The sequence below is a fragment of the Lichenostomus cassidix genome, chromosome 1Aa (assembly GCF_008360975.1).
Source record: "Lichenostomus cassidix isolate B80296 chromosome 1Aa, HeHo_3.0, whole genome shotgun sequence".
Taxonomy (NCBI): domain Eukaryota; kingdom Metazoa; phylum Chordata; class Aves; order Passeriformes; family Meliphagidae; genus Lichenostomus; species Lichenostomus cassidix.
The window spans coordinates 30,832,582-30,853,038 of NC_139480.1; positions in this window are offsets into that span (position 1 = coordinate 30,832,582).

Genomic DNA, 20,457 nt, shown 5'->3' on the forward strand with positions numbered 1-20,457 from the left:
TCTATGTATTTCAAGAGAGTTTCTCTGACTGATAAAGAGTTAACAGCTGAAGTTAAGAGTTGGAAAGTGATTATTGGTACATTAAAGGGTTGCTAAAAGAGATTTCTGGGTAATTCACTGAATGCCCATGAAAAATTTGTTAAATCAAATAGGTCAAACATACAAAGTAAAGTTACTTGGGTGAAATCTGCAATTCTGGATCTGCAGATTTATAAACATCATAAAATGGTGTTAAAATACCCCACTGAGTTACTCTAGCTCATACCACAAAGGGTACAATAAAAAGCTATCATTAAATTGTCAGAACAGTAGCAGTATTTGTGGCCTCATTACTAAAGAATCAAAACCTCTCGGCTTCATGTAGCAAAGACCTTTGTAAGTTAAATTAATTCACATAGAGTTTGAAGTACATCCTTCAGCTACAGCTGACCACATTTGCTATTGAGAAACTTGTTATCCTTTCCAAACTACTTCTGGTTAATTTCAATATTATATAAGATGAGAGGTTTTTTTGCAAATTGAGTAGTAACCGTAATACTTTCTCGCATTATGTTTCACATATCCCATATACATGCATGCAGATATGTATGTATAGCTATGTACATATATATATTCAGTGTATGTTCTGTGTGTGTATGTGTGCATTAATAACACAGGATCGTTTTTACATATCATAAGTCTTCAAGAATCTCTGTAGAAAAAAGATTTTAGTTTATTATTATTTCCCCTGACTGGCATGGTGGAATTTATTCTCATATTGTGTGTGCGTGACTAATGATGCAATTCACTTTCTTATTAGTCTTGTAGACAACAAGTATATATTTTAATTTTGACTGTTATATTTTTCATAAAGGTAAGAGCTGCATTTTAAATTAAGAGTTCTGGTATAAGTATTTTACTTCTGTTTTGTGGACATACAGAATTTAAACATAATATTTATTCAGGTTTGGCCTAGCATGATGTCATTCAAAGTCTCAGTTGTAGTAAATAGGAGAAAAAAAAGACATACCTACAAGTGAAACATGTATCAGAACAATTCACATTGTATGGTTCAAGCACACATTATGGACAACTAATGTCTGGAAGACCAGGTATTCAGAAGTTAAATTGGCTTCATAAAAAACCCCCAAACACCAGCCAGTTGCCAATATTGCATGGTCTTGATTGTCACTTTCAGAGAACAGTGCTTTTGGGACATCTCTGAGGCCTGGATTCCCCACAAGATACTAAAAGGAGTGGTCTACAGCTACATGTTTCTTGCTTTATACTCTTTTTATCAGAGCAAAAGTTAGTATAGGTGCTAAAAAGCTGTTAGAAAAAAAGATTGAAAAAGTTTTAACAATGTAAAACCGAAGATTCCCTGGTGTATCTGAATATACTGTATCATTTAAAAAAGTCTTTTCACTTATAGGAGAAAAGTTGGCAACTGCCCCATGTAGGTCACTGAGCCTCTATTCTTTTATGTTCACAAGTCAGCATAGAGTCAGATCTGGCATTTGAATCACAGCTGCTTACTGCACATGTGCAAAACAAAACAGAGTTTAAAACAGATCTGGGGAGAGGACAGGGGAGGGGTGGTGTTTGACACAGGGGTCTACATGTTATCCTTACTGTAAAAATTTTTTTGTTGACTAGAAAATGGGATTACAGTCTGGACAAATCATCTGTGAGACACATCATTCCTTTAAAAACAATTCGTGAGGGAGTAATGACTAAAATCTTTTAGGACATATGGTATTTAAGTAGATATTTTTGCATTCACTACTGAGATATATGATTTAAAGGAAGACAGTAAAACTGGACCTATGTGATTGCCACTGTTTTTGTCACTTAGTTTCCCCTCAGCTTCTATTTCCACAGCATTATTTCATTAAAACTCATTTCCATACTCCTTTTTTCCTTTTTTTTTAAAGAACTATATTTTTACTTGCCTAATTCCTCTGTCTCCTCAAACATCCAGCTCAATAACAGAATACTGCTGATCATTGAAGCCAAGCTCTCAACCAGGCACCCCTTCCACTGGCGTGCAAGTGCTACAGTATCTCTTGGCTCCCATGGGACAAAAATATCCCAGACACAGCTCCTATTTATGTATTTATGTATGGAAAGTTTTAGTGGAGATGTTTGCAGCAATGTACAAATACAATTTTGAAGACTGATCTGGAAAATGTGTCGTGTGGGGTAAGCAGGGAGTTAAAAGGCTTGTTCTAACTACACAGCTTGGACTTGCATGCCTCTCTGAAAATGATATGATAAACAATTCATTGTGCACTTTCTCAGTGCAACTGTTGTGAAGACATGTGAGGATCTGACAGACCTTGCTTGACTCAAGATAGAAACACCCATGGAAGCCACTCTGAACAGTTTCTAAGTTCAGGAAACTTCATAAAATAAAAAAGTTATAATTTTACAGTTATATCAATTTATAATTTTGTATTCAATTTTTCAAATCCCAACTGGCAGATTTATGTGGTTTGTTTTCAAAAATTATATATAAATATGTATATGTGACTCCCTTTTGCATATGATGTAGATTCCAATTAAATTTGTCTGTTTTCTTTGCATTCTGTATAGAAATTTTTGAACAGAACCTAAGTGAATCATCTTTAGGAAATGCAAAATTATGTCTGTCAGCTTTAAAAATTACTGTTACTGTTTAGTAGTCAAAACCTTAATCTATTTGATCACAGGCTTCTGTTTTATGTAAAACTTTTTATGAAATATTTATATGTACTACATTATTGTATGCCATATATTTTCCACTTTCTGTATGTTTCCAAGTTAACAAAATGGAAATTGACACGAGGTAGATCCCAGCCTGGCTTTCCACTGTGGGAGGCTGATTACTCTGCAACAGAATAACTACATTTCACGTGCATTTTTCTTCTTGCAGATGGACTCAAATCACATGAATTCCATTTTACAAGTACATTTTCTGCCTGGCTTGAACAGGTGGAACACTTAGTCTACATTCTGCATGGCAGACTCTCACCATCATCTTAGATCTCCATAGATCTCTGTAACTATACGAGTACAGTGTAAATACTTCAACACAGAGTAATGATCATATGAGTGTAACAGTGATTTACATTTCAGTTTTTTCTACTTGTTGTAAATCTGTTTTGGAGTGGAGACGTGTGAAAGGAGATCCAAAAGAAGGACAACATTTACAATGCATAATGCAAAATGCAACTGAAAGTACTTAGCTTCTTCAGCAAGTGTCAAGAAAGGCTATTAACAAATCAAGCAGAAAACCATCAGGCAGTGAAAAGAACTAGTTAAACTAAAGGGCAGTAGCGGCACAAGAGTATGTGAAAACAAATTGTCAATGAATAAACAGAGATGGAAGGTCGTGAGGAGAACAATGTAGGAGAATAAGATAATGAAACAGTTTTCTAAATAGGAATCAACACAGCAATATATGCTTTGAAGGCAGCACTCATTTAGTGATTGAAAAATGTTACATAAATGAATATCAACATTAGACCTGAGGAGCATGAAACTGCATCTTAACTAAGCCTCCAAAAAAGTGGAGAATCTTGCAAATCCCAGAAAGATTTTTATTTGTCTTGTTTATAAACCGAAGGTCTTAAGGGCTTCCATTAAATAAGAAAATGATCAGTTTTCACTCCTTCAGCCACTAGTCAAACTGTATATATGTAATGTTTCATAGTCTTCTAGTAATTTTTCATCCATAATATCTTTTTCAGCATAGGTAATACTTAACCAACCAAAAAACAAAGTGTGTCTCACTTCATTCTGAAAGAAGTCCACAGACAATTTTCTACATAATATTATCAAGCTCATTACAAGACTTTCTGTTGAAAAAATTATACTTTTTCAAAGCTATATAAGTTTGTAGAAATGTTCTTATAGAACAAGGTTAGACTGTATCTAGGATGCTGAAAAATTGTTAAATATTTGCAAAACATAGTCCCTCAACATTCATGACAATTTAAATTCATTTCACCATATTTACAAGATCAGGCTGGGTGATTTGAATCACTGTCTTTAGGAGAAAAAGCACTTCCTCATAACGTTTATGAATTTCAACATGATATGAATAGTTACTACAGCTTTAAAAATGTAGCATATTATTAGCAGTAAAACCAAAATGCAAGTGTTTATTTGAAATATGGTATTTATAAAGTTCATATTTTTTTGCATGAGGGGATGCAGAACCCACTCCAAGTGTGACTCTAAACTTGAACTGCACCAAATAATGACCTGTATTTTTCTATTGAGAATATAATGATTGCATTTAGTGATATTAATGATATTTTAATTTGAAAAAAGTACCATTTCAATAATTGTTTTCTGAACAGCCTCCAATTCATGATCAGACACATAGTGTAATAAAATAACATTTAATCAATACAAATCAAGTATATATAAATATATGTATAGGTTAACAGGAAATACAACAGAAAAGTTGTTCAAGAAGCACCCTAACTTGATGGAAAGGTTCTATTGGTTTCCACATAAATATAAAACAGGGCCATTAAGCCATCTTATTGGAGACATAAAAGCAGTGCATCGAAAGTTATATGGACTGAGAAAGTTTGGTTTTCAAATTCATGGGTTTTCTTGTACAACTACAGTCAAATCTGATTAAAAAAATATATCTTTATTGAAGTTAACCAGAAAATTTAAACCTCATTTTCAATTCTATTATTCAGTCCAAGAAACTGGCAAGAGTGATGTGTCTAATATTGTTAGCTCTACTATATATTGAAATACATAAATGCAAATGAACTGACTAGTCATGAATTGCAAAACAGCTAGTAATATATTGCTAAGGGGATGTTTTCCTTGTTATGCTTCCTATGAGAATCTCATTCCTTGGAATGCCATTTGGAGTATATGGTATTTACCTATCAATCTTACCTTGAAAAGGAAGTTTTTAAATCCTTGATCCTGGAGGAACTTTTATACATAGTACTGGTACAGCTTTTCCTAAAGTCTTTCTTATGTTCCTAACCACCAGAGCATCAAAGTAACTGACTCTGCAGTAAGAGAAAACATCTGAAGGTAGCACATTTGATTGGAATATCAAGGCACTAAGAGATTAAATGGACTTTCAAAGACATGCAGAAAGTATTTTATTCTTTAGGGAATTTGAGCAGGGTTCTGCTTCCCTGAAAACCGGTGTCTTTTCCTTTCTCTTGATTTAGCAGCTGATTCTAGAGTTAAATATTAGACACAGCTACAGAGCCTTTGGGGGAAAAAAGTGGAAGCAGGTTTGGAACATGGCTGATAACATTTATCTGGAATTTACAGTAGCCGAATACAATCAAGACAATACAAACTTCTAAAAATTCTGAAAATTTTATAATGGAAACACCGTGTGCTATTTTGAATGGATTCCACAGGTCAAGTGTTCATTGGTGAGAGTTTTCCAGATAGAAACCTGCTCAGCCCAAACAGCTGCTGGAGACACAGCCTGGCCCTGACCCCTCTGGAATGGCAGCATCCAGCAAGTCCTGCACCCTGCACACATGCCACACACTCTGCCCAACAGCCCTATTCCATATTGCCATTTCAATTTGATTTTTGTTCACTCCTGCTCCCATCACCTCAGTGCACACAGGACAGAACATCCCAGAACAGAAGGCACAGCAGTCTGACATCATTCATGGTCCCAAAAGGCTCTGGTTTCAGGATGCTGGAACAAGAAAATGAAAATACTTATCAAATGTGCAAATGGAAAATCAGCACTCAAATAATTTAGCAAACATAATAAGTACTTCTAGAAGTTAGTCAAAACTAGACCCAAAAAAGGGGAAATTACCAGGATTCAGTTTAGTATTCTGGGTTGCACAGGTGCTCACTCACCCTGTTTACAGTGCCTGTAAGGACACATAACTTTAGATATCTACACATTATTTCTGCATCAAAGCACTTCCCTTGGGCAGTGCTCAAAAGGAAATAAAAGGAAAATTTCTTGCTTATTCTCATTCTGTTACTCTCAGGAGCTTTTTTACCTGTCAAAAGGTTTCATTTTTCTTTTTATATCTTCTGCTGACTAGCGCTCTGCACTCTTCTACTTTGCTTTTGTCTTCTCCCCTCTTTTAACCCCCCATAAGCTGCAGTTTGCCACTGTCAGAATTTCAAAGCCCTTCTGGCAGCTTAAAATAATTGTGAGAGGTTTGACTTTGGCACCGCTGTAGTAATGCTGTTGAACCCTGCCAGATGTTTAAAAGGAAATAAAGAGTTAGAGCTTCAGAAAAAAAAAAGAAAAAAAGTTTTCAAAGGTCTCCCATTAAGAATTATACAGATGTCTCTGAGTAACAAAGAAAAAATGTCAAATAAGCAGCTAAGAAAGAAAAAAGTACCAATCAAATTGGAACATCAGCACTTTTAAGCTTTTTCCAGAAGTGAAAGCATCATATGTGAAAATTCTCTGAGGTCTGATGTCAACCAAATGTGCACAAACTGATGTAGTGGTTCCTCCATTATAGTGGCTTTATGATCTCCTGTGGAACCAGAAATGCATGAGTGACCTTAAATGACCTTCCTGTTCTTCTGTGGTTCCAGGCCTGATACAATTTGGATATAGAAAGACAGAGATTCTCTTGAAGTTTCATATTTGGAACCCAGCTTCTTGAAGACGGAAATAATCATCAGAGATCCAAATAGTCCACATTTATTTAACTTTGGGAAAAAGTTTTTCTCTTAGTACCTACTTTGAAGTTGCTATGAGTTACATGCTCAGACTGGTGTGCTCTAACAAGTTACCATTCAACAGTTAAGGTGCATGAATTAGAGTGATACACATTCTTACTCAGTTTCAAATAAAAACTAATTTTAGCTGAAGAGAAAGGCATTTTTTAATAGATACTTATTCTTTTTCCCCTATCAGTTATATCCTTTGATTTTAATTCAAAACCCCTAATTTTTCATTTTTTATAACTATATTCTTTTACCAAATCTCCTCTTTTACCTGTCTCACAGTAAATCTTGATTTATAATTATAATTAAAAACAGGCAAGGAACACTCAATTGTAGTTATTTCTTCTGCATGATTCCCTTCATCATCCCTATATCCATCCTTCTACCTCACTGTCTCAGGTCTACTTCTGCTACACAGACCTAAACAATGTCAATTGGAATCTCCTATTCTTAATAATTTTGGCTTCTTTGAAGGCACATTTGTAAGAATGGATGTAGATTCTTGCTGCAAAATGCAGCAAATTCCTCTTTATTCCTCAATTTAAAACAGGCAATTTTGCTGAGAGGAAAAAAAGAAGGAGCAGAAAGAAGATCAGGAAATTTTAGATAGTCTTTCAAAATGGCATATAGAAGTCTTTGCCTAGTGTCAGTAGCCAGCACACATAATTACATTGATGTTGGTCTAATAGAAATATGTGTTGTCTCATTGCTGAGTGCTCTGACAGAGCATAGCTGACCCCTGAATTAAAAACAGATTCTCATCACTTGGATGAATTTATAATAAGTGAATTGACAGCATGTCATATATTTTCACAATTCTCAAGTTCTGCACTAATCACTCTGGAAATGCTCTTTGTTCTAAAGTAAGAAAACTGAAAGTGTATTTTACTGTGAGTCTTTTGGTTTGGTTTTTGGGGTTTTTTGTTTGGTTGTTTTTTTGCTTATACTTATAATATTTTTTCTGCATATTTTGGAAGGCTGCTTACTTGTTTTAAGTATAAATCCAGGGGGAAAAGTGTCTACTCATAATAACTATTTGGTATATTTTGCACATAGCTTAAAAAAAGGAAGCAGAGATCTGTATTAAACAGTCTTGGATCTTTTCCCAATGACACTCCATGCTGCAGCCCAACACACAGGCATTAGACCATTATATCATGGGTAAAAAATTAGAATATTTCAGGTCTGTTGAACATGGTGAATGTTTTACAGTTGATTAGATTAAACTGCTAAAATTCAGGTGGCTTGGTATGCTGAAAAAAAATCCAGTGTTTAGTGGTCCTCAAATTCTTTCACCTGTGCAGATTGCTCATCTAGTGAATAAAATAACCCACATCAGTTAGCACATGGCCTATTAATATGCACTGCCATTATGATTACACTGTTTTGTTTACAAGAGAATGCTGCTTTTATTTTTTTCTTTTTTCTTTTTTTTTTTTTTTTTAAGAAAATCATGTTTTAAATAGCTTGGGTAGGCAGCTTTTTAATTAGAAGGCTCCCATACTACACAAAGAAAGAAAATGTGTTTCTAGTAGCAACAGTGATTGTGTGGAATACATTAAAGGAATAAGCTGAGTAAACCAGCATAAATTTTTCACAGTCAATTCACAAAACTATCAGTAAAGAAGTAACCTTTCCAAATATCTCTGAAGAAAACATAAATCTCTAAGCAAACAATCCACAGATAAACTTGCTCTTTTAGGTTTCAGTTTTTACACAAACAGTCTTACAGTGCTGACCTAATGGTCAGCAATACAGCAAAAGAAAGCTCCCTTCTCTTCCAGTACTTTGAGATGTTAGGATAATTATTCATAGTCTGATGCACAAAAATAATTTTAAATGTAGTAGTTTTTGTCACCACAATAATATCAACTTCCTTTGAAAGAAGATTCTTTAGTCATAAATCTAAGACCAAAGAAGACAGAAGAATAATGCATAAAATGGATTCTGGGAGAAAAACAACTAAATTTCCACATCCTGCAATAGGGAATATGTAAATATGATGCATTATCATTGGATGAAAAAATGGTAACCACAAAAAATACATTAACTGAGAAGGAACCTTTGATTCTGTTCCACATAATTGCTTGTTTTGACCATATCCAGATTCACACTTTTTTTTTGCTTTCTTAGTACCCTGACTTGCATTTTCAACCTCACAGAAAGCAAAGACTATTTCTGAACCCAAATATCTGTAGCTGACCACTTAGCTGTCCTTCAGGACAAAAAAGTATACAGTTGAGCAGTACAGAAGATTCAGTTGCTATAAGTACTGTCAATGTCAGCATTGGTTTTGGGTGATTCTGAATTTAGGCAGCTTCCAGCTGTTTCTTTTCTCTTAATAGCCAACTTCAAGTGATTTCTGCTTTGCAAACAGGATTTTGGAGAGTTCATTCTTCCATTTTCTTAATGTTTTTTTGAAATTGACTTTTTGAGATGGGTAGCAAATTTTTCTAGATTAAAAATTTTAGACTTAAAAATATTTGGATTCTCCCCATTGTCTTTAATCCTGTTCTCATACATGAAGAATGCCATAGAATCATACTTGTTTGCACTTTCAGGGATCTACAAGCTCATCACGTTCCAACCTTCCTGCCATGCTCAGGGACACTTTCCACTGGATGAGGTTGCTCAAAGCCCCATCCAACATGATCTTGAACACTTCCAGGAATGGAGCATCCACAGTTTCTCTGGACACCACCATCACAGTCAAGAACTTCTTCCTAATATTTAATGTGAAAGTATCCCCCTTCAATTTAAAACTATTACCCCTTGTCCTATGTCTACATGCTGTGGCTAGCACAGGTCTTTCTCATGAGAACATTCTGCTGTGTTTTATAAACAAAGATAAAGTTTGGATGTTGTTGAAACAGTGTCTCGAGATTTGGACAGATCAGGCCTGGCCAATCAGGCCTAGGGGGAGGTTTCTGGCTGACCAATCTGGGTGACCTCTGAAAAGTCTATATATATGTTGGATTCAAATAATAAAGCGCTTTTTTCTATGCTACGCTGAGAATACGGGTTTTCCTTCTCTGCTAGCGGCTCAACAGCGACATACATGCCTTTGTGAAAAGCCCCTCTGCAGCTTTCTTAGGCCCCCGTTAGGTACTAGAAGTTGTTATAAGCTCTTCCCAGAGCCTTCTCTTCTCCAAGCTGAAAAACCCCAACTCTCTCAGCCTGTCCTTATGGCAGAGGTGCTCCAGACCTCTGATCCATTTAGAGACCCTTCTCTCGACCCACTTAAACAGGTTCACATCTTACTTGTGCTGGGGGCCCCAGAACTGAGCACAGTACTCCAGGTGGGAGGTCACCAGCAGATCAGAGGACAATCACCTTCCTTGATATTCTGGTCATATTTCTTTTGAGGTAGCCCGTGACACAGTTGACTTTGTAGGCTGCAGGCACATGTTGCTGGATCTTGTCAAGGTTCTCATTCACCAACACCCCCAAGTCATTACCCTCAGGGCTGCTCTCAATAAATCTTATCTATTTAAGCATATTAACTACTGTCTGACACACATTTTCATAAAACATAGTTATTTGTTAATGTAAAGAGAACAGGACAAGAATGTATGGTGTAAAAGTAATAAGATATATATATATATGCAAGGAAATATTTATAAAAGACCATGATTTCAAAAATTTATGGAATATGCTGTAATGATAAAAGTACTGTGAATAGGCTCAGATGCACTTTTCAGTAGCATTGCTTGAGGTGTTATAAAAGCTCATAAACATTCATAGTGGATCAGTATCTCTATTCTAATTTATTCAAGGTGTGTAACAATAATTTTTATAGATACAAAAACTGACCTGTACATCTTCAAAATGTTGCTCCATATAATTGGGATAAATATTTCAAATGGAAAATGCTATCATTAATTATTTCACCCAAAACCTAAAAAAAATTAATTCATTACAGTGCAGAGTTATCATATCCAATAATACACCCAAAAATTATTTTGGGGAGAAAGAAGTTAATACACTATGTAAATAATCCTTTTATATAGCTTTAAGCATTCTTCCAAATGGCATGGAAATCCAAATCACTTTTCTATAACAAATGTCAGTATCCAAATTGAAGGACTGCAAATGAAGATCATGCCTCATTTCTGATAATGTTCAGAGATACTTGCAGTAGATTGACTACTCTTGCATCAGTTTGGTCACTAGTGTTCAACTGGAGGCCACAGTTCAAATTGCTTTCATTTTCGCTGGGTCAATGAAGAAGATATTAAATCATATACTTTAATTTCTCACAGTACTTGGACCCCATAGGATTTAGAAATTTCAACTTTTGCATTGACTCCAAACAGTGCATTAAACATTCATTATTTTAGTGACTATTTTGTATGTGATCTGTATCACCATGGTCCTGCCAGTTAGAGATTTATCTTTTCCATTTTTAAGAAAAAACTTGAAGTATCTGTTAATATTCCAAGAGGACTGAAATTTAAACCCAGGAGCTTGCTGTTAGCAACTTGTGCCTTGAGGAAAAAATGAATACTCAAGTTGGGCTGTTCAATTATTTCACTCTTGAGAGAGCAGTGATTTACTTGAGCTTTTGGGAGTAGATTTTGTGGGAGGGGTTGCTAGCTCCATATCTGAATATGTATTTTACTTTGCTCCTAAGAAAAAGAACACAATGTGTGATGGACAAATAAGAGTAATCAATCTTATGGAGATCTTTGTAAATAAAATACCATTAAAATAATATTTATTTGCATAAACATACTAACCAAATGAATACAAAACCCAGAGTTTCTGCAATTATATGAGACAGACTATGACGTTCATCTAGGTAATTAATTTCCATCATTCACCAAAATCTTCTGTTCAGAAAAAGTCCATTTACTGTTTCGCACTGCAAGGTTATATTAAAACCAACGCTTTAGACAAGGAAGGATTAAAAAGATTAGAACCAGATAGGGGAATAGAGAGAACAAAATTTAGTTGGTAGTTTGGGAGACAGCATCTGAAAAATCTTCACCTAATGTATTTGTTGCAAGAATTGGATACATGCACGTAAACATTTGAAAACAGTCATTTTTGTCAGATGCAATTGCTGTCAGGGAGAAATATGAATACAGTGATTGCCAAGGAGCATGACTGAAATCAGTTTGGCCTACCCGGAACAGGTCCCCATGGTATAAGATATGTATTCTGGATTCTCTGCTGGCGAGTCGTGGTGTTGATTATGGTACTGACTTAAAACTTTTCAAACATTTCTTGTCTTCTTATACAATAGAATTCAATCTACTTCATCGCTGTCGCTTGGTTGGGATTTTGTGTGTGATTTCATGCATGTAATATGTGCCATCTAATTTATGAATTATGGAATTTATTTATTACACTGATGCATATGGCTATCAAGTAAAATAATTTATACAAAATAATTCATGCCACATTTTGTCTAATTGTGCTAGGTTGCAATATAGATGTATACTATTACCACCTCCACAAGCTGTTAAAGCAGGTAGGGCACTGGTTGTTATCTCCTGGTGCGAATCACCCCTGATAACATTTCATGAGCCATCAAGGACCAACCGCATGACTCATGGAATTATCATTTTATTGTGAAATGCTCCACCCAGGAGGGAGGAGCCAAGTATTCCCACCTGGATATAACCTGGCTTTGGAACTGCCTCAGTTAGTCCTGTCTAATGGATTCCCAGAGGATAAGAGCTACCACAGCACCTTCAGGTGGAGACCAGACCTTCCCCAGGATCACTACTTCAACTGAACTACTTCACTTGGACTGCTACCACCACCCTGACTAACAGGGTGTCAGGTTGTATCTGACTCTGTCAGTGTTTTTCTTGTATTATTGCATTTATTTTTAATTTTCCTATTAAATTATAATTCTGACTTGCAATCTCCTACTGGTCTGTTTTCAAACTAGTACACTAATTCTTTCTGTCTTTAAATTATGTTATGTTTAAATTGTCCTTCAGAGATGTTTGGTATGGGATTTTCTCTTTCTAATGTAAGAAGTACCCTTGACACTGAATGATTCAGGGTATTCTACAGCAGTCTGGAAAAATGACCTGTTCTTGGCTTGGCATTGTTCATCTGATTCAGTTAACCAAGCATAAAAGAAGTCATGCAGAAAGAACTGGTTGGATTTCAGTTCTAATTAGAAGTTCACATTCAATTTATGATTGCCCTGAAATTTTAACTCATATTAAAATCACATCATGTTATTTTTACTAATGGATTGATTTAATTAGATTAACCAAATTGAAGGTTTTTGTGTAAAGGGTATAAGTGAGGTGCAGATTGACTCCACAACTCAAATAGTTATGAAGTAGGTATGCGTTTATTCCAGCTGGGGTGCATGGAGGGTAGCCCCTCCAAAGGCATGCACACTGTCAGCAGCACTTCACTAGGTTTATATTAGGTTACATATGCATAAAGTTACACAATGCTTCTATGCATATTCATTACCTATCCCTGCTTTGTATTATAATGAGTTCAAAGTTCATTTAAATATGCTCGCGCAAGCGCAGTGTCACAGATTAATTGTGGGTGTGGGTCCCGAATGATTAATGAGGGATGAAATTAGTAGTCTTCCTCACGATGAACTCTTCACCCTGCTCCCCTGCGCATGCTCCCTTGGTTCTTGGTCCAAGTCCAAGCCTTAGAACTAACTTGTACCAGTTCTGGCGTCCGAGAGCAGGATGTTCAGTCACACTCACTAGCTTCTCTCAATTGTTTGGCTCTCTTCTCTATATCCTCCCCAATACTCGGTAGGCACAAAATCATTAAGCAAATAATACATTGTCTTCAGCGAGCAAATCTTAGTAAATCATTATCCAATCTCTGGCCTTCTAAATCAGTTCAAAAATTACTATTATTATCCAGCTTCTAGTTCTCTTTAATTAATAAATTCTAGCCCCCCGTAAATCAATAAGTTTAGTTCAAATCTTCTTCGTAAGAAGGAGTAGCAAATGTGGTATGGGGAAAATAAAAACATATTTGAAAAAATTCTGCTTCATTTGAATGAATCCAGAGCAATATCTACCTTGAAATATTTAAGTCTACATTAATTACTGGTGGAGAGGCTGGAGAGGAAACATATCTAAAATCAAAATCTTTTATAAAATTCCATTTTAAGGGAAATACAAGTATTAATAACTATACTTGTAATGAAACAATCAGCATAAAGAAATAATGAGGACAGGGATTTGCAACTTTGTGCCCTAGATAGTAGATATCACACTGTACTAGGAATGGATAGGTTTGTTAGCATAAACTGGGTCCCTTGTTTCACAGCCTCTGAATAAAATTTTACCAAGAGCATACTAGTGACATGAGTAATGTATTTGCTTTGTGAATTTTGTTTGAACATATTTCCAAATGGAGATGTGAAAGTATTAAAACTAAAAAATAAGAAAGATTCATCAGGAGTGGAATGTAAAGAATTAATTATCAAAAGGTCAACATTTTAAGGGTATTCTGATATTGAAAAGAAGAAAAAATGCTGAAAAATATAACCAGACCAAAAGCTAGAAATATATTATTTTATCATTACATGAAAACCAGTTTTCTGAGCAGCTTTTATAACAGGACATGGAGATACTCTTGGTTGTATGTGGACATGTGTGAACTTCATAAACTTTCATTTGCTCCCATAACCTTTGTTTTTTTGTGTTCAGAATCCCCAGCTGAAATTAAATGTGTGAGGTGTGGTAAACCAACAGAGAGAGCAAGGTGTTAAAAATGTTTTGAGTTGTTGTTATATATGATGCGGCTGTTTGTGGCAGGTATTTTCCAGTCTGTTTAAGATAAAAACCTACCTCCAGCTGGCACTTGTCAGAGGATCACAGAACAAACCTGTGAATTTGCTGCTTGCAAATGACAATTGTGAAGATGTGCATATAATTTTAGCCATTTGTTGGACATGCAGATTAAATTTAACCATGGTAGCTCAAATCAATCTAATTCGGTTCTTCTGAGACTCTGTCCTGTACACAGTCCCCAGAGAGACATCATTTAGTTCTGCTCCCTCAAGAGTTTCATTGCAAAGCTGGATGATCATCAAGATAGCTCTTGCAAATGCCATCATAAGTGAGGTATGGGATAGCCCAAGTGAAGGACAAGTTGAAGCAGCTCGAGAGGCTGGAGAAGGTTTTTAGATTTTTCTCAGGGAAAATTTAGAGTCATAGAATGGGTTTGGTTAGAAGGAATCTTTAAAGGTGTTCTAATCCAACCCTGTGAAATGAGCAGGGACCTTTTCCACTAGATAAAGTGGCTTAGAGCCCTGTTTAACCTGACCTGAAATTTTTCTAGGGATGGGTCATTTGCCACCTCTCCAGGCAACTGGTTCCAGTATTCTAGTGTTTATTTTAAATGATCATGTTAAGCATATTCATAAGATTTTATCTTTTTTTTAAAAATCAAAGAAACATGTTTTGAATTAAATCATTCTCCGGGAAAAATATTAAAATTATTCATTCAGTGTGGAAAGGTATGTCAAGCTAAAGCATCTGGATACTTCCCACCCATAAAGGAGAGGCCAGGGAAATTGAAACCTGAAGTGATTTGCTTAAGGTCATAACAAGGAGAGAACAATGGAGAAGAGCAATTTTCCTCAGTTCTTCAGTATAAAATCAGTTCCCAGCCCACTTCAAATGATGCCTCCTTGAAATTTTTACCTTCAATGAGTCCAAATTTTGATATTTTCAGGATTCTGTTATAGCCTATTTATGCATTAGGAGATTTTAAAAAGTCCAGAGTCTGGCAGAAAGATTTTGATGACTGATACACATGATTTTTTAGCTAACAAAGATAAATCCTAAAACTGTGCTTCCATCATCATTCTAAATGACAATTCACTGTAATCAGGTTTCCCTTGCCAGATTTGCTCCCTTTTTCAACCCTATGCATGACACTTCCATTGAAGCCTCATGAAAAATACTTAGTATCATTGCTGTTTCCTTTTGAAAATACAGCTAAATTATGAGTAGTTATTTTAATAGATTTTATTATCCGTGTATATTTTCACTTTTTCAACACAAACAGCTATAATACAACACAAAATAACACTGATCTATTTTAAGAACTTACAAGTCATATTTATTAAATTAGTGAATTTGAAAATGTATGACCAAATATTTGCTAATATCTACTGTTTTCTTACTGAGAAGTAATATCTTGGCACTTTCATTTAAAGACTAAATCAGCATAAATTGACCAGAGATGTAGTTTCTATATCTGAGGCATTTATAGTTCTTCTTGACAGAGTCTAATGTATATGTCAATTTTAGAATTCAGTCCTCTTTTTGTCATTGAATAAATAAATACAGAGAGAGAGAGAGGAATTGTGAAGAACCATAGTAATTCATTTTGAAGTCCAGCAGTATATGACAACATGAAGTTTTTGAGACTGGCACAAGTTTTCTGAAAAATCTGACTATAATGGAATTGAAATTTAATATGTTAAAGTCATCAACAGTACATGCTCAGCATTATATATAAAAATAAGTAGTCCTTGCCACAGTCCCTTGCAATCAGACTCATTAGCTTTTTATCACATTAGGATACAGTGGTTGTGTATCTCTTGTTGGTCAAAGTTCCACCTAAATCTAGAATGTCCACATGCTGGCTTACATATTAGTTAAAATTAGAGGCAGACACTAGGGTTTTTTTTCAATTCCTCTGAACTACCTGTAAATAAATTCAGTTATGAAATTGAAAATTGTTTGAACTCAATATTTTTTTGTCTCTGCGTTGATAAAATTTTGTCTATCATTCAGGAGACTGAATGCCAAAAGGACTGTGTTGGCCATCACTAGCCCAGCTAACATGCAAATTGTTTCATTAGACTTCTGATCAAATGAAACTTCAGAGTATAGAAGCTATGTCTATATTGTGGCTATTAAATCTGAGGAAAATCAGCTTTGGCAAAATACTGCATACTGGTTTCATAGGTGTATGAGAAGGGACAATACTGTAAAAGTGAGAAATGTTTGAATGGCTTTGACTAATACCTAGTGATTTGAAAATTGATAACATCTTGCTTTTGTGTTGTAGGTTTATACAGACTTCATGATGTCCTCCTGCTGTGATGTAAGATCATACAGTGGTGAGGAGGCTAAAGAAATCTGGACATAAAAGCACTTTGATGAAACATATATCCTGTTTCATTAATTACAAAATATCCCTGTCCTGTGCAGGAGATGGTGCAGTGGGGGAGGGAAGCCAGGTGCCTTAGTGTGACAGTTTTTTATATAACAACCCTGTCCCTTCACAGAGATGGTGCAGTCCCAGACAGAGACTGGACAGGTCATTGTGGTAGTTCCTGCTAAACTGCACCTTATGGAAATGCTGGATCATAAATTTTTTCTGGGTTTCTTTCCACTCCCTGATCTTCCTAGAGATTGGAGAGAGCCTCAGTTCATGGGTCTACACTCCTGAGAATCTTTCCAGAAATTCTTTGAGTACAGTAAGCTTAGTTTTCCATAATTATAAAGAGTAGGTAGATATACTTTGCTAGTGTCTTGTCATTTCAAACCACAGAGTTGCTTTCTGATTTTACATTGTCCTTTGTAGTGCTTAACAATCTTCTCTTCCTGGATACTTCCAGACACTCATACTTCTTGATGATCAAACAGAGTGTGCCTACAGAGTTGCATGCAAAGCGTGGCTCCCTACTTGCTTGAGCACACTAAAACTATTCCCTTTGTGAGAGATGATTCATCATATTTCATCTACTGTAGCCACAGAAAAAGCTAGTAGAGTTCACAGGTTTATGCTAACAGCTATGCTAATTAGGCCTTTCTACCTTCTGATTGAGAATCAGCATCACTGCACTGGCATAAGTTGGAAAATGGAGCCTTGTATGTCCAGTCTCATTTAACACAATTGTTACCGAATGATTTTTCCCTGTTTCTCATGGAAGATGTGAAATGCATGGGAGATCAGGACAATGCTCAATGTCAACCAGACCAAGAGAAAAGGGGATGATTTTTGAAGGCACAAATGTCAAGCTACAACCGTAAAAAGTGTCCATAAAGCAGTTCTGAGCCTTAGTTACTCATCCATCTTGGTTTCATCACACTGCAGAGTACAATGTGACTCTACTTCAGCCTTGCAGATGAAATGGCAGTAAGAGAAAAATTGAAACAGAGTAATTGTCATAATGCTCAAGATACTAATGACTTTGAGCTGATAAATCCTTCCCAAACTTGTTATGTGTTAAATATTGCATTTCAAAGCAAGAAACATAGGTTTCTACATGAATGTTGACATAACATGTTAAAAAGAAAGACTCTAACATGAGGTTCATCCAGGTTCATGGTGTCTATGAGTTGATGAAGTGTCTGAAAGTGGGGGCTACAGCATTGGTTAAAATAACTAAATTCAGGTGCCTACACATAAATTCTTTATTGTGGGCCTTATTCTGAAGATATAGTTAATATAGTCAAAAGTGTCTAGAAAGGAGTCCATGTGATCACCCAGGAGAACTATTTTTCTGGTAATCTGAATGACTGTTTAAATTCCACTGACCAGATCCCCACTGATTATAAATAAACCTGAAGGTCGTAAATAGGCACCTCAGTCTAAATCTCTTAACCCTGATTTTATTCCCACTCTGGGGAATTGGTTCATTTACCTACACAAGGACCTCTGTCTGTAAGAGATCTAAGACATGGAACTCACGTTAAAGTTTATAAAGGATGTATGGAAGACCTGTGCTCTTCTGGATAGGCTTTTGGAAGCCATAATGTGACACCTCAATAGATACTACACTTGTGATTAGGCAACAAAATCAAGCCCTGGCTTTCATGATCTGAAGACCATAAGGAAGCATGGCATATCTAACAGACCTATATTCAACACACAAGCAGCCCAAAATAAAAATCAAAATAACCAAAGAAAAAAATCAAATGCAAGTAATGGACCATGACACATTTCATTGTATTCCCACTGGTACATCAAAATGATAACGTCTAATCAAGGAACAGAAGGACACAACATGGTTCAGAATGATCACAAAAGTGGTTTGGTGGTATTTGGGATGATGATGGAGAGAATTCATCAGAAAAAGTAGCATCTGACTGAAGTATTTCTACTGCCAGACCCTGCACTGGGCAGCCCTCTTACGCTTGGGATGTAATTTCCAGTAAGAAGTGAATTCCTCACAAAAAGTGGCCACATCCAAAAATCAGAACATTAGCTGGTGACAGTGGTTCAAATGCTGATCTTTTCAATCCCAGAGCAGAGATCCGAATGTCACCATCCAAGTGACTCAGATAAATTGCTACCTCTTCACCATTCTCTCCTGCACTACTTGTAACCAAACCTGTACCTGTAATAACTTCTAAATGAAATGCAAATCTCTTCCCCCCTGAAACAAGCCTACTGATCCACTTCATAAATAAATTATCCTTTAACATTTGAAAGAGAAAAGAAAAATAATGTTTTCCCTAGAGACATTCTAGAGTGAGTTCGGCAAAGTCAGATTCTGTGAAAAAATCTGGCTGAATGATGGGACCAGGGCCTAAAGAGAGTCAGCTATGCTGTTCAGAAATTGTGTATCTTCAAAACTTTACTTTCAAACACACGTGAATAAAAATATTTATTCTGAAGGTCGGGTGCTCACATAAGGGATATTTATAACAAACCTGGAAACATTGCATTAGAAAGGCAGATTTTCCTATATTTTTCTGGGGCTTGTATTGCTAACTTGATATCAAATTTTTCTGTAAGTAATCCAGCATGAATAGACATTGAACATTTATTTTGGTTTTTATTAATCTTTACTTACATAATGGAAGAACTTTAAATATGTTTAACTTGAGCTACAATAAAGAAGAAAGTTAATGCAGCCACCTTGAAAGCAGAGTATTCAATATTTAAAAGAAATCGTAACTACCAATAGCCTTGAGATCTATGAAACATTTTTTCCCATTAAATAGTACACTTGTGAACACTTACATTATTTTACCCTTCAGTGAAGAAATGTTGTGCCAAATTACTCTGTGGAGAGTGTTTAGGATTTGTTGCATTAATTTCTTTTCCTAGTGCAGCAACATTTCCATGTGGCATGTGTTATAACAACAGACACAAAAAAAGATCTTTCTACCACTTAATGCATTTTAACGCTGATTGTTACAAGCCAATTTTATATATTTCTGAAACTTTAGCTTGTGATCTTGAAGATTTCTTGTATTAAAATATTTATATTAAATCTTTATATTAATGGATCTATTTTAAAATACTTGATATAAAAGATTGTGTTATCCAGTTACCTGATTTTTTAAATACTTACCAATCACTGACTTTGGACATATATTTTCCTAAATTCAAGACTTAAGCCAATGTACAGTAAAGTAGTTAATGTCTTGACAAATGCAGGTAGTGTTGTCCCTTTTATATTAAAGGTATTATAAGCATTTATTTTAGCCACTATTGCTGGGCTAAGTCTAAAAATAAAGTTGTCATTGCATTAATAATCAGAAGTTGTTTTTATTTTTTGCTTCAGCTTGGCTGAGAGTCTCATTACTTTTCTGTGTATAACAAGATGCTGCTTATCAGATACACAAAAAATATTCTCTTTTCAATATTTTCCACAAAAGATTCCTTTGTTACAATCTATATAAACATTTTTATCCTGTTCCATTTTACAGCACACATTTTTGTTATAGAACACTATTTTAATATTTGGCTTAAAGAATGATTCAGCAGTTCAGTCTTCTTGACAGCATTTTAAAATCTTGCTAGTGCAGAGAGTCTCCAGACTCTCAGGAGATAAAAGATGTAAGAAAGGGAGCTCAGCAT